Raw genomic sequence first — 5,000 nt, forward strand, 5'->3', positions numbered from 1 at the left:
ATACCGGGGCTGGGCAGAGTCCCGATTTTTAAGTCCGAAACTCCAGTCAGAAATGGAGAAAAATGAAGGCAGGGTCAAAATGTAGGACCGCCGAGTTGGCAACACTCCTCTGCCGTGACTCAGGCGTGACGTCACAAAACACCATGTTCGGATCCCTGCCCGAGGCTTTAAAAGGGAAACTGGGAAATGCTCTTTAGAGTGCGTGAATCACTACAAGATTTCTACAAGAAAGGCGGTACCGCAACAAGAATAAATGTTAAAAAAGAGGAGCGTGATGCCATTCAAGGGAGGGAGAAATACACCCAAAAAAACACAGGAATCTTTTTTAAAAAACGAGCATAAAACTGCAATTTTTCGTCCGACTTTGGCGAGCGTGAAAACTCTTTCGTGTGCCACTGGGTCCTGTGATTGCAAAGTGGTTCTTGCGCAGAAGTCGACGATGAGAAAACTGAATAACCGCCTTTATTCACATTTTTTTCTTCAGTACATAATAAAAAAGTGTTCACCCAATCCAGTCACGTGACACGTTGATATCACCACAGCAATAAACTTAATGACAATACACGCGGTAAAGCTTAAAATTAATAACGGTAATGGCAGTAAAAGACATGAATTAAACAACGAAGTTTAATACTCGTTTAACTAAAACAATATTACCCAACCATAACAATTCTAACCATGCTGACACAACCTAACAATGACGACCAAGATCATCACACCTACAAAAACCTGATTTTTTTATCGTTACCCCATATAAAAAATACAACCAAAACACTAATAAACAACAACAACAACCCAAACACAACCACGAATCGGAACACAAGGCTACCAAACGACCAGCGGCAACCGAAACACAACCAGAACTCGCCAGCGCAGACGAAACTTATCTCGCCGAGCACACACAACATGGAGTGAGTCACGAGGCAAGACGACAGAGAGGAGGAGAGGGGGCGACTTCTGTAAATCCTTGGGGGTGGGGGAAGGATGGGGGGGGTCTGTGAAGGGGGGAATAAGGAGGGGGGAGGAAAAGGATGGTCTGTGAAGGGGGGGAATAAGGAGGGGAAGGATAGGGGGGTCTGTGAAGAGGGGAATAAGGAGGGGGAGGGAAAAGGATGGTCTGTGAAGGGGGGGATAAGGAAAGGGGAGGTCTGTGAAGAGGGAATAAGGAAAAGGGAGGAAAGGGGAGGTCTGTGATGAGGGAATAAGGATGGGGGAGGGAGTGTGAAGGGGGGAATAAGGAGGGGGTAGAAAGAGGAGGTGTGTGAAGGGGGGAATGAGGGAGGGGAAGGAAAGAGGAGGTCTGTGAAGAGGGAATAAGGGAGAGGGGAGGACTGTGAAGGGGCGAATAAGGGTGGGGGAGGAAAACGGGAGGTTTCTAAAGAGGGAATACGGATAGGAGAAGGGGGGGGGTCTATGAAGGAGGGAATAAGGAGGGGGAGGAAAGGGGAGGTGTAAGTGAAACGGGGACAAGGAGGGGGGAGGAAAGGGGAAGTATGTGAAGGTGGGAAAGGAGGAGGAAAGGGGAGGACTGTGGAGGGAGGATAAGGAGGGGGGAGGAAAGGGGAAGTATGTGAAGGTGGGAAAGAGGAGGAAAGGGGAGGACTGTGGAGGGGGGATAAGGAGGGGGAAGGGGGAGGTCTGCGAAGATAGGAATAAGGAGGGGGAGGAAAGAGGTCTGTGAAGGGGAAATAAGGAGGGGAAGGAAAGGGGAAGCATGTGAAGGGGGGAATAAGGAAAAGGGAGGAAATGGGGAGGTGTGTGAAGGGATAAGGAGGGGGAGGAAAGGGGAGGTCTGTGAAGGGAGAAATGGGGAGGGGGAGCAAAGGGGAGGTCTACGAAAGAGGGAATAGAGAGGAAAAGGAGAGAGGAAGGAAACTGTGGTGGAAGAAGGGATGTCAGCGGAGGGGGTGGGATGAGGGTGAAATCTGTGGAGATGGGGGGAAATGTGGAAATCTGTGAGAGGACGGGGGGGAGGAAAAATGGGGAAACCTGTGGGGGTGGGGGAAGCAAGGGAAAAGGAGGAGGATACATGTAAGAGGTGAAGAGAGGAGGGGGGTCTATGTGGAGTTGGAGGGAAGTGGGGGTGAAATAGGGGAATATGTATGGAGGTGGAGGAAGGAGGGGAGGAGGAGGTGGAGGAAAGAGGGGAGAGGAGGTGGAGGAAGGAGGGAAAGGAGGAGGAGGATGTCTGAGGAAGTGAGTGATCGTCCGAGGAGGTGGGGGGGGGGGAGTGGAGGTGAGGTAAGGAAGGGAAATTCCCTGGAGGTGGGGTGAGCGGATAGTACAAGGAGGTGGGGAGGAGGAAGGGGAGGGGGGGGTTCAAGGAGATGATCCGTGATGGGGAACATGGGGGGGGATGTGAAGGAGGGGGGTGTTAGTGCAGAAGGGGGGAGGGGGTTGTGAAGATGAAGGAGGATAAGGAGATTGGTGGGGGATTGGCAAAAGCGGAGGAGGAGGGAGGAATGGGGGAAGAAGAGGAAGATGATGGGAAGAAGAAGAAGTAGAGGAGGAGGAGGAAAAGGGGGAAGAGATATAGAGGAGAAGGGATGAGGGTGAGGGAAAAGGGGGATGAGGGTGAGGGGGAGGAGGAGGAAGGGGAGGAGGAGGGAGGAAGGGGAGGAGGAGGAGGAAAAGGAAGAAGGGAAGAGGAGGAGGAGGAAGGGGGGGAGGAGGAGGAAGGAGGAGGAGGAGGAGGGGGGAAGAGATAGGAGAAGGGGTGGAGGGGGAGGAGGAGGAGGGGGGAAGAGATAGGAGAAGGGGTGAGAGGGAGCAGAAAGAGATAGGAGAAGGAGTGAGAGGGAGGAGAAAGATATAGGAGAAGGAGTGAGAGGGAGGAATGAAAGGGGAAAGGGGGGAAGGAGGGGGAGAAGGGCGAAAGGAGGTGGAGAAGAAGGCGCGAAAGGAAGGAAGGGGCTAAGAATACTGTAATAATTATATCCTGTAATAAATATGATACTGACGTTGATGCAAGCGTATATCATGAATAATGATGAATGTTAATGACCAATATATGGTAATTAAGGTGTATGTAATAATGAATAATGATTGGTTTGTGAAATTGATAATGATATACAAAGATCATGATAATTGTGATGTAAACAATGCGGCATAGCATCATTATCATCATTATACACGAAACGTCAAATAATAATGGTGATGATTAATGACCATATGACAGCATTACCCGTTAAATTATTAATGTAGGACTTTACAAAATTCTCTCTCTCTCTCTCTCTCTCTCTCTCTCTCTCTCTCTCTCTCTCTCTCTCTCTCTCTCTCTCTCTCTCTCACTCTCTCTCTCTCTCTCACTCACTCACTCACTCACTCACTCACTCACTCACTCACTCACTCACTCACTCACTCACTCACTCACTCACTCACTCACTCACTCACAAAAAACAAAACCATGACATTTTTTTCCCATTTATAAAAAAATGAAAACCATATATCCCTTTATCCAAAAAATAATAATCTCCCGCCACCACCTATCGCCATTTATCTCTCCCTTTTTCCTTCCATTTTTCCTTCAAGCGAACGGAAACTCCTGACAAAGTCTCGCTGGCTCGTCACTTCCTGTCTGTTTTGATTGCGGGGTTCCTCTCCCTCCCTCCCCTTCCCCCGGACACTTATTTATCTATTCCACGAACGAGGGAGACCAGACAGAAGGTCAAATAAACGGGAGAGAGGATAAACGCCGAGAAAGGGGGGAATGAGAGGGAAAAGGGAGGAGACTTTTCCTAGCAAGAAGGGATCGCGTTTCCACCACACTCACCTTGCGTTCGGCCTTGTTAATGATTACACGTTTTATTCCATTCTCGGGGATTATCTACTATCCACAGGGCACTGGGGCGTTCACTAACCGACGCAAGGGGGCCGCGTACACAACGGTCCACGCCACAGGTAAATCGATAAATTCAGATAATTCCTTTCGACCAGGGTTTAGCGAACACGCGGAACACCTGGAAACACACAGCCACTCGCTCCAACGTCCATGACTCTACTGCCGAGCCGCGTGGTGGCGCTCGTGCATGATTGTCATACAGCCTCTGTTCCCTTCTTATCATTATTTTCCCTTCTTTTCTATTTCTGCGCGATTATTTTGTGTAAATATGAGGAAATTAGTTAATTGATTTTATTCTATGAAAGATAATGAGAGAAAGAAATAAACAAGAAGGAGAACAGAGACGAAACATGGAAATCCCAGCCACTTCGTACGCCCGCCATGGGAAAAACAGCAGCAGGTGAGTGCGCTACCCTCCGCTGAGTTGCCAGCGGTTATTTATCCACTCGTGTTTCCCTTTCCTCTACCTCCTCTTTACCTCGCCTATCCTTTCAACCTATTCTAACAGATCTCCTCTATCAACGTTATCCTCAAACAGCCTTCAAATCAGCCTTGCGGGCGCCCCGTCCAACCACTTAGCAAAGACTCCCCTGCGAAAAACAGCCAGCCCAACCTCCATTTTCTGTCTTTCTCTCATGCATGACCTTCAGAAAAACCAGAACAGATTGCCGTCCATGCTCGTTCCCCATGTCCAAAGAAAGGCCGAAAAAAGACGTAGAAAACATAAGGCAAGGAGGCCCGCTCTCCACAGGTATTTTAGACATGAAGACGAACCAACTAGTCGAACTAGCCCCTGGTTCTACTAGGACGTGGCAGCGGGGGAGAACCGGCCGGAAACGACACCGAGGCGTAACTACCGCAGCCCCGGCGCTTGCGGGTCGGGAGAGCCGCGGTCATGACTTCCGCACTCGCCGCAACCGCGCTCCCGCTCTTTAGGCCTGCGTTCCCAGATGGCAGCCGCGTGTTTTAACGGCCTTGTTTCGGGTTGGCTCTTGGTTGGTGACCGATTCGGATCCATTTTTTCCCTTGCAGCTTCGGTCTCGCCATTGACTTCCAACGTGGCTCTGCTACCGGCTCGCTCCGAGTCTCTTTGCCTCGGCCGTACTATTGTGCGCGTGTGTGCCTGCTTCCGCTTTTATTTCTGTCTACTCACCCCTAC

At 50.0% G+C, this 5,000-nt stretch overlaps 1 protein-coding gene across 2 annotated transcripts in view; it reads right to left on the reverse strand.

Moving 5' to 3' along the window:
- The window catches only part of LOC113809024 (serine-rich adhesin for platelets), a 127,290-nt gene that overhangs the window by 90,031 nt on the left and 32,259 nt on the right, over window positions 1–5,000 (reverse strand). The window contains exon 1 of one of the 2 annotated variants that reach the window (XM_070115554.1): window positions 3,773–4,011. The exons of the other annotated variant lie outside the window; for it this stretch is intronic. The gene's annotated coding sequence lies outside the window, so the exon portion shown is untranslated. Of the gene's footprint in view, window positions 1–3,772; window positions 4,012–5,000 lie in introns of those variants that run through there. 2 annotated transcript variants of the gene reach the window in all.

The sequence above is a fragment of the Penaeus vannamei genome, chromosome 37, assembly GCF_042767895.1.
Source record: "Penaeus vannamei isolate JL-2024 chromosome 37, ASM4276789v1, whole genome shotgun sequence".
In the NCBI taxonomy this organism is placed as follows: Eukaryota; Metazoa; Arthropoda; class Malacostraca; order Decapoda; family Penaeidae; genus Penaeus; species Penaeus vannamei.